Source organism: Nilaparvata lugens, chromosome 4 (genome assembly GCF_014356525.2).
Source record: "Nilaparvata lugens isolate BPH chromosome 4, ASM1435652v1, whole genome shotgun sequence".
In the NCBI taxonomy this organism is placed as follows: Eukaryota; Metazoa; Arthropoda; class Insecta; order Hemiptera; family Delphacidae; genus Nilaparvata; species Nilaparvata lugens.
The window spans coordinates 3,917,471-3,928,458 of record NC_052507.1 but is presented as its reverse complement, the minus strand read 5'-3'; positions in this window follow the sequence as shown (position 1 = coordinate 3,928,458).

The following is a 10,988-nucleotide window of genomic DNA, read 5'->3' as shown; positions in this document are numbered from 1 at the left end:
TGTGTGTATGAGTGTATGTGCGTCTGTGTACACGATATCTCATCTCCCAATTAACGGAATGTCTTGAAATTTTGAACGTAAGGTCCTTACAATATAAGGATCCGACACGAACAATTTCGATCAAATGCAATTAAAGATGGCGGCTAAAATGGCGAAAATGTTGTCAAAAAAAGAGTTTTCTCGATTTTCTCATAAACGGCTCCAACGACTTTGATCAAATTTATACCTAGAATAGTCAATTGATAAGCTCTATCAACTGCCCCAAGTCCCATATCTGTAAAAATTTCAGGAGCTGCGCCCCCATCTATGCAAAGTGTGATTTTAGATTCCCAATTATCAGAATTCAGAAACAAGATTGAGCATGAAAATCTCTACAATGAATGTCCAGTAACATTTTCACCTAAAATTGAAAATAAGCTCAAAATTCGAGAAAATGTGATTATTCAATTGCAAATTGTTGGCAACTGTTGATTCTATTAAATCATCCACTATGAAGAGATAGCGAGGAGATACCTCGTGTGTCTCCAGCGTTATTGTCCTGTCACCAGCTGGCTCGGATCTTTGAATAGTAGACTTGAGATGAACGTGAACTCTAGCGTCAGGTGATCAATTTTCATAACGTTAAGGAAAGTTGTGTGAGAGCGCCACACCAGATTTTTCTTGAAGCTATGTGACGCTGGTAGTTTCTCATACTGTGCTGTTCTAATACTCTCACCCGTCCAAATAAGTGATAATAGACAGTAATCGGATTAAGTTATAAATTGGCCTGAAATTTGGAACAGAAACGACCTAACGACATAGGATATCTTTCCTCTATGTGAGTACTGAATACATCAGTAATATGCTGTATCAGTGTATCAACAGAAAATGGTATAGATATGCATCAGAAGTAGAGCCAAGTCTTAACATTTAAGTAATGGTAAAATATCAAATTCAATACAAGTGACCACAAAATTGATAATACTATTGGGAAGTTTAGAATGAAAATTCCAGGTTCATTAATGATATAGATTTCACCCCACACAGGTTAGGCCTCGGGGCGTTTTTTGTTTTATTCATTCTTTTAAAAGAATCTTATCATTTTGTTACATCATTATTATTGTACATTTCTATGTTTCGATGATAAGAAACAGATTTTCCTGTTATTGTACTAGTAGCTCTGTGAACAGTAGACCTCGCGCTCAGTGAGTTACATACATTGACCTGTTGTTATGTTTTCTCAAAAATTAATAAATGATTTATCAATTAAAAATGTCTAGAAAAAATCCTAAATAAACATAGGACTTTCTGTCCTATATCGTACCGTGACGTGTCGTCCCGGAATGTGAGTGTGAGCGCTGTTATCAGGTCTGGCTGCAACTGTCTACAACGTTGATGGAAAGATACATTTTCAAGATGTTCGATGTTTTTGAACGGGTAGTATTATAGTCCACTAGACAGCTGATTTATGATGAATAATTCTCTGGTCTGATTTTTACGGTAATATTGACGTATGAAGGAGGCTCCTTTTTCCTTTTATATTATCCTTGAAATGCAAAATTTCCAAAAACCTTGTAAACGTCGACGTGCAATTTAAAAAGGAACATACCTGTCAAATTTCATGAAAATCTATTACCGCGTTTCGCCGCAAATGCGCAATATAAAAACATATAAACATTTAAACATTCAAACATTTAAACATTATGAGAAATGTCAAACTGTCGACTTGAATCTTAGACCTCACTTCGCTCGGTCAACTAGACTAGTTTTTGGATGAATAAATCTTTTTCATTTCAGATATTGGAATAAACATCCTACTGTATCAGATTCCGACTTTGAACCCATATTTTTGTTTTGCATGAATTTCTCAATATACTACCGCCAACTATCTATTATACATCAAGATAGATAATAATTTGTGAATATTTATTGTTATATATTGGTTTTTGAGTATTTATTGTAACTTCTCCTATTTCTCTCATAGACACTTCCAAATACGTAAAGGTGCATACAGATATACGCGCCGCGAACATGAGCAATTCACTTTTAATCAGCTGGCTATATCTGTATTTTTACAGAAACGGTAAGATACAGATATAAAAAGCTTGGCATCAGCTGATTAAAAGTGAATTGCTCATGTTCGCGGCGCGTATATCTGTACGCACCTAAAATCCCAATTAATACTAGAGTGTCTAATACGCCTATAGTAATATTGATCAGAAATGAGACAGATGAATGAATAGAGGATGATTTGAAAATAAATACATGACGGGAAAAGAATCGTGAAAGAATCGTAACTGAGAAAGCAATAATGAGCAGAGAAGAGGAAGGAAACTGAGGACCAATCACAAGTAAGATACGGTTTGTAACTAGGCCTACCCACCTTCCTCTAAGCTCCGCCTACTTTCTCGTGATTGGTCAACAGTACTAGTCGCTCCTGATTGGTCGATGTTGTAGATACTTCAAAATTCAGCTGCTAAATAATATAACTAACTGGGTGATCTACAACTTATTTTTCCTCTTGAAACGTAAATCAAGATATAAATCCCATTGTCGCAGCCAAATTTGCTATTGCTATCACCCGTCCTTTGACCACACCCCTCCCCAATTGTTTTAGACATTTCGGTTGAAAAAAAACTCTTTTCTCCTGTTAAACCTGGACAATACACACAGAAAGCCCAAGCAAATTGCTTTTTAATGACGGCTTTAAACGTGTGGTGTTTTTACAGAAACAAAAGAGATTTAGACAGCAACCAGAGTTGAAACAAATCCTCAACCGAGACGATTATTCTACATTAATATTTTCAGTGAAATTTGTTCATTCTATACGGGAAAGAGTCCGTGAAAATCCTATTTCAATAGCAGGTCATGACAGAGAGGTGACATAGGAACGGCAATAAATTGGATTCGATATTATATCCCAAACATGTTTTTCGATCAGGTATGCTATCCAACGTGTAGATATAACACAGATATGTGATATGTAGATTGTAGATATGTAATATGTAGATATGTACGTTATATTGTACTTGATGATATTGAGAAAATATGTATCTTTCTCATCTCCATACGAATGAACGTTGAACAGTTATCAAATATAACTTACTGTCAAAACCAGATGTCGAATCTGTATGATCAAATCCGAATATAATCGTTCATTTTCCAGAGCTTCACAGAAAGGAGCATTTTCCAATGTAGAGATTTTTCAATAGTAGGCTAATTTCTACAATATTCCCAACATTTTAACTCATTGTATCTGACTTCACCTTGATTTCCAGAGATTCACAGAGAGAAGCATTTTTACTTACCTTGCCCTATTACCATAGATAAGGAAAGTATTGCTTTCCGAAAAAAATTAAGGTACCCCAATTTCTAAATTTCTATACGTTTCAAGGTCCCCTGAGTCCGAAAAAGTGGTTTTTGGGTATTGGTCTGTATGTGTGTGTGTGTGTGTGTGTGTGTGTGTGTGTGTGTGTGTGTGTGTGTGTGTGTGTGTGTGTATGAGTGTATGTGCGTCTGTCTACACGATATCTCATCTCCCAGTTAACGGAATGACTTGAAAGGTCCTTACAGTATAAGGATCCGACACGAACAATTCCGATTAAATGCGATTCGAGATGGCGGCTAAAATGGCGAAAATGTTGTCAAGAACAGGGTTTTTTGCGATTTTCTCAAAAACGGCTCCAACGATTTTGATCAAATTCATACCTGAAATAGTCATTGATAAGCTTTATCAACTGCAACAAGTCCTATATCTGTAAAAATTTCAGGAGCTTTGCCCCATCTATGCAAAGTTTGATTTTTGATTCTCAATTATCAGCCTTCATATACAATTTAAACAAAAAATTCCAAGTGGAAAAGATTGAGCATGATAATCTCTGCAATTGCTGTCCAGTAACATTTCCACCTGAGATTGAAAATAAACTTGAAATCCGAGTAAATGTGATTATTAAATTGCAAACTGTTGGCAACTGTTGGTTCTATTAAATCATTCACTACGAAGAGATATCAGACTTCGTGTGTCTCCAGTGTTATTGACCTATCACCAGCTGTCTCATAATCTTTGAATAGTAGACTTGAAATGCGCGAGTACACTAGCGTCAGGTGATCAATTTTCATAACGGCAAGGAAAGTTGTGTGAGTGCGCCACACCAGATTTTTAAGTGTAGAGATTTCCATCAGTAGGCTAATTTCTACAATATTCACAACATTTTGAACTCATTGTACATGACTTCATCTTCAAAAAAGATGGAGGAATTCTTTATCAATGATGCTCTATTGTTATCAATTGATATGAACAACAACCTATAATATTATTTGATGCAAAAACAGGTAACCCGAATGAGGCATCATCACGTCTCAACTACTCGACTGATCAACTTGAAATTTTGAATGTAGGTTCTTAATCTACCGAGTATGGTTATAGGCTTATCTCAGACTTGCCGTCATATGAGTGTATATGAGTGTACTAGCCGTCAGGCTCGCTTTGCTCGCCATATCCGTCTAACCAGGGGGCTCCGCCCCCTGGACCCCCGACTGGATCGTCCAAGAATGATATCAGCAAGCTCGCTTCGCTCGCCTGCATTTTTCATTTGAGCATTTTTATCATATGTTAGGACAATCCAGTCGGGGGTCAAAACTAAACGTCTGGCTAAACGGATATGGCGAGCGAAGCGAGCCTGAAGGCTAGTAATATAATATTCTCAGGATTGAAGTAGCAGTGCCCAATCAATTTTTCCGCGATAAATGCATTTAAATCTTCAACTTGGTGCCAACCTAACAAAGTCAACTCAACTTAATGCCAACCTGACAAAATTATTAATTTAGTTGCCGGTTAACAACTGTTTCGAAGAGGTACTCTCTCTAGATTATAGTTCCATAGTAACATATGATATGAAAATTTCAATAATTATAATATTAAGAGATTGGGAGAAGAAAAATATACATGCTAAAAGACAAACTTTAAACCCTTAAAAACAACCCTTAGAGTTGAAATATTGCCAAAAGATTTCTTAGTGCGCCTCTAAAGGGCCAACTGAACACACCTACCAAATTTGAACGTTTTTGGTCCGGTAGATTTTTAGTTCTGCGAGTGAGTGAGTGAGTGAGTCAGTCAGTCAGTGAGTGAGTGAGTGAGTGCCATTTCGCTTCTATTATATAGATTCAAGATTCAAGATTTCAGTAGGTCAAATTTTTATAAGACCCTTGCGGATCACGGGCTACCTGCTAGTATTCACAATAAAGTAGTATCGCATATACCCAATCATTTCCAACCACATTGGTCGTGCAACTTTCATATTTCATGATGAGACTGCGTGTTTCAATTTGTTTTTCAAATGTAATTTTTCGAAAAAGAGAGTATTCCCATGTTAGAATGTTGTATCAAACCCTGATGGATGGTCATTTCAAAGAGAAAAAAACTTGAATAAATTGTAAAACGTATCATTTTGACATGCTGGTTAATGAGAATTTGCCGGATAACACGCACGACTTTACAAAATATGTTGTAAAAAATAAATTGGTTGATTCTCGCAGGATTTCAAGAGGAGACAATGTCATTCGAAAGTCATATCGAGTATTTCAGAGACTCCATTGTCTTATAACACGATCATATTTCCATGTATTCATCCTCATTACTAAACATAGAATTTCAAATGTGCGCTCTGCTGTATTATTTACATGCGGATTTCTGTTATTCTCGAAGAATTAGTTTTCTATATTTATTCATTTATTGATATACATATTATACATATAAAGGCTCACAGACGATACCATGAAGAGCCTTTTTTACACAATTAATAGATAACCATAACACATAATAAAAAAACTTAAAAGATGATAATGATAATATGTTATGGAAAAAATATTGTATGATTCGACTATAGAATATTTGACTTGATTTCATTGAGATACAGGATCGAATTTTCATCAGAAAATATAGCTATTAACGTTCTCTCTGATGAGCTTAGAAAATAGGTACTGATTTGATAATAATCATCCGAAAACTAGATAAACTCCAGAATTCAAAATATGAATGATGATAGATGCGAAACATTAACATTGTTCAGCTACAAAGCTCAGCGACAACTTCAAAGCTCATGCATCAAAATGAGTTTCAATTTCATCCAATAGATATGTAAAATGAAAAATCTTAGGAAATTGAAATTAACAAAAGGGTGAAATTGATCAATGAAAAATTATATGAATTAAGTTAACGTAGTATAATGAATAGATTAACAAATGATTACAATGATTGTTCATGAACCATGATGGAATGGACAAATGTGATGAATTGAGATAACTCACTCCCCAATTCAGAAAATTCTGAAAGAACAACCAACATTGGATCATGAATTAATTGAATTCATGAATCCTATGATTCATTCATTATGAAATTCATCCATTAAATGCATGTATCATATCATACTGCATCACCCACATATCCTTGTCAAATCATTTCTACAACCATGAATGAAGCAACAGCCGAGACTGCCTCAGATCTGCGAGATTTCAATTTGTCTAGTGCATGAACATTTTCTTGAAGGTTCTGTTTTATTTATCTTATCATTTATCTATTATCTTCACAAGAAACTACTGACCGGGAGAGAAAAAATAAAGGTACTCCTCGTACTATCTCTCTCTGAAATTTGTTGAATAACTAGCATTATCGTCATTTAATGTAAATTAGTGTATAAGCCGGTAAATATTGTAACATACATGAATAAACAAATCTAATCTAATCTAATCTCCCAAATTTAGATAACATTTTAAAGTCCGAAATAAGTTTTGAAGGTGAAATGAAAGGGTATGGCGGTTAGGTTTTGGCGTTGAAATGGCAATATGTTAACATTATTTGAAATGTTTAGATAATAATTATTTAAGATGATGATAATAATAATAATAATAATAATAATAATAATATTAATATTAAAGCTGGCTCAGGTCTGGTGTCAGAGTTTTCAGGTCGCAACTGATCAATTTAAGGGCCTCTGACATGACCTAACGACTGCTTTTTAGGCAGCCGGGACCGACGAATTAACGTGTCCATCCGAAACACGGATAAGAAATAATTTTAGATGATAGACGCAAATATAACGAAAAGTTGGGATACTCGCACATTTGAGACATTGCACACATGAATGGCACTCCAACAACCTGATCAACAGTTGGCGATGTCAACAGGCCAGCAACAAGTGACTCTCATCCCAAACTCTCTCACACACTCTCACCCTCTCTCAAACACTCTCTCTCTCACGGTTGGTTGGAAAATAATATTCTAGTCACCATCCTTCTCCCCACCACAACCCTTCATGGAATGCGTGTGGCTTTGCATGAGTGTGCATGCATGAGAGTCACATACACACACACACACACACACACACACATACCTGCGAGCATACACAATATGTAGATGCTACAGAATTCGTGTGTGAAATTTGGAGGGGAGTGAGATCCGTCAGCAAAGTCAAACCAGGGGGGTATTTTAGGGAGTTTAGGGGGTAGTTTAGGATGGAAGAGGGGGCTTAGGGGTTAGTTTAAGGCGGGGAGGGGTTGGCGAACTTGCAATGCGCAGCTTTTTCCTCCCTGCTTTATAAAACAGTTGGCAGTTGTTGGAAGGGGCTCATTTCTCATCCAGAAGCCGGTATGTACAATAACAACTTCTTATAACTGTTATATTTGAACTCTGGTTCTAAAATATAGCTTTTCAGTAGTTTTGCATGCAAATTTCAGTGAGAAACTGGGAAAACTAATACTTTAGGATCATAGTTTTATTGAATTATACTTTTCATTGGTTTTTTATGCATTTTTCAGTGAAAAAATAGGAAAAACTTCCACTTTAGGATAAAAGTTCTATGGAATCATACATTTCATCAGTTCTACGTGCATGATTTATATTGGAGAAACTGAGGAAAACTTTGTTGATTTGTGTAAACGTAACTTTGTGATATAGACCTAGATGGTCTGGTATTTTTATAATAGTTTTGTAAAAGGGTAACTTCTTGAAACATTTGTTTACATGATCATAGAATTATAGTTTTCATGAAATCATATTTTTCACCAGTTTTACGTGCATGATTTATATTGGAGAAACTGAGGAAAACTTTGTTGATTTGTGTAAACGTAGCTTTGTGGTATAGGTGGCCTAGTATTCTTATGATGATTTGTAAGAGGGTAACTACTTGAAACATTGGTCTACATGATCAAAAAAAGTATAGGTTTCATGAAATCATATATTTTTATCAGTTTCAAGTGCATGATATACCTATTAGAAAAACTGAGGAATACTTTGTTGATTTGTGTAAACGTAGCTTTAGCTGGTCTGGTTTTTTTATAATATTTTGTAAAAGGGTAACTACTTGAAACATTCGTTTACATGATCATAGAATTATAGTTTTCATGGAATCATATTTTTCACCAGTTCTACGTGCATGATTTATATTGGAGAAACTGAGGAAAACTTTGTTGATTTGTGTAAACGTAGCTTTAGCTGGTCTGGTATTTTTTATAATATTTTGTAAAAGGGTAACTACTTGAAACTATGGTTTAGATACATGATCAGAAAATCATAGCTTCTATGAAATCATATTTTTTATCAGTTTCACGTGCATGATTTATATTGGAGAAACTGAGGAAAACTTTGTTGATTGTGTAAACGTAGCTTTGTGGTATAGGTGGCCTAGTATTCTTATGATGATTTGTAAGAGGGTAACTACTTGAAACATTGGTCTACATGATCAAAAAAAGTATAGGTTTCATGAAATCATATATTTTTATCAGTTTCAAGTGCATGATATACCTATTAGAAAAACTGAGGAATACTTTGTTGATTTGTGTAAACGTAGCTTTAGCTGGTCTGGTTTTTTTATAATATTTTGTAAAAGGGTAACTACTTGAAACATTCGTTTACATGATCATAGAATTATAGTTTTCATGGAATCATATTTTTCACCAGTTCTACGTGCATGATTTATATTGGAGAAACTGAGGAAAACTTTGTTGATTTGTGTAAACGTAGCTTTAGCTGGTCTGGTATTTTTTATAATATTTTGTAAAAGGGTAACTACTTGAAACTATGGTTTAGATACATGATCAGAAAATCATAGCTTCTATGAAATCATATTTTTTATCAGTTTCACGTGCATTGGAAAAACTGAGAGAAACTTTGTTGATACCTTTGTGTAAGCGTAACTGTATGCTATACAGGCTTACTATTTTTATAATAATTTTGTAAATAGGGAAACTTCTCGAAGCATTGGATTCAATGATCTGAAAATCATAATTTCATGGAATAATAATAATTTTCATCAGTTGTACAAGCATGATTAATTTATTGGAGAAACTGATAAGGAAAACTTAGGATAACCAACTTTGTGGTTAAGAGTAAAGGTGTGATATGAGCCTGGTATTTTTATGAAAGTTTTGAAGGTGATCTTTTCAAAACATTCTTAAAACTCTCAAAACTTCTCTAACTCTTGACTTTCGACTTCTCAAAATATTCTAGAAATTTTTGTCGTATACGGCAACCATTCTGTATAATTGTCTACAGTCGTTTTCAAGAATGAAAATTCTTCAATGTTAATTATACTTATTTAACTGATTGCGCTAGACCTTATATGAACCTCCCACAGATTTGTAGATGTAATATCAATTTTCTAGTTGAGCTTCTTTGATAGAGATTCTTGTCATCTACGGAAGCTATTCGTGCATATTTTTCTATAACCGTCTCCAAGAATGAAAATGTTTTAATTTGAAATGTTGTTTGGTCTAAGCTGAATGAACGCAACTTATCACATCTTATTAGAATTGATATTGATTCTCGATTTGAACTTTTTTGATAGAAATTTTCGAGTGAGAATTGGCATCAACGCGAAAGCAATTAGTGAATTGTTCCACAATCGGCTTCATGAAAAATTATTGAAATTGAAATGTCGTTGGGTATAAGCTGATTGAGCTTGACTTTCTATAAATTTTCCACAATCATATTTGGTTGTGATATCAATTATTTTTTGACCAAGCGAAGTGAGGTCTAAGATTCAAGTCGACGGTTTGGCATTTCTCTTAATGTTTAAATGTTTGAATGTTTATATGTTGCGCATTTACGGCGAAACGCGGTAATAGATTTTCATGAGATTTGACAGGTATGCTCATTTTTTAATTGCGCGTCGACGTATATACAAGGTTTTTGGAAATTTTCCATTTCAAGGATAATATAAAAGGAAAAAAGAGCCTCCTTCATACGCCAATATTGGAGTAAAAATCAGACTATAGGATTATTCATCATAGATCAGCTGACAAGTGATTACACAGATGTGTGGAGAAGCCAGTCTATTGCTGTATTTACATAAGGTCTATAGTTTCAATCAGGTACTTGTGGATGAGAATACTGCGTGAGGTTTACTGTTCACAGAACTACTAGTTATTTGAGCTTCTAAAATATGGATGGATTTATGTTTTATTTAATAGTTTTCCTCTGATTCTCCAGAAGAGAAGTGATATTTCCGCTAATGATGTCACCCACATGAGACCTAGACTTGTGCATGAGTAATGAGAGGTATGGAAATCGAAAGAGATTAATGAAACTCCACTTTTTGGCAGATTCCGAACCATATGATAAAGCAATTTTTTGAAGAATGTAGAACACAGAGAAAAAAAGCATACGCACATGCTTTCTTTTTTCTATGATAGGCCTATCTATATAATAAGAGAGAGTAGGGTTGTGTTTGTTCGTGTGATCGTTTGTTCGTTTGTTCGTTTGTTCGTTTGTTCGTTTGTTCGTTTGTTCGTTTGTTCGTTTGTTCGTTTGTTCGTTTGTTCGTTTGTTCGTTTGTTCGTTTGTTCGTTTGTTCGTTTGTTCGTTTGTTCGTTTGTTTGTTTGTTCGTTTGTTCGCATCAAAACATGTCAACTTGTGGATTGTATATCGGAAAAACGGGAATGATTTAGATCTCCAAATTTTGAATATAGATTCTAAAAATATCAATCTCGTAACTAAATATAAGCGGTACTAACA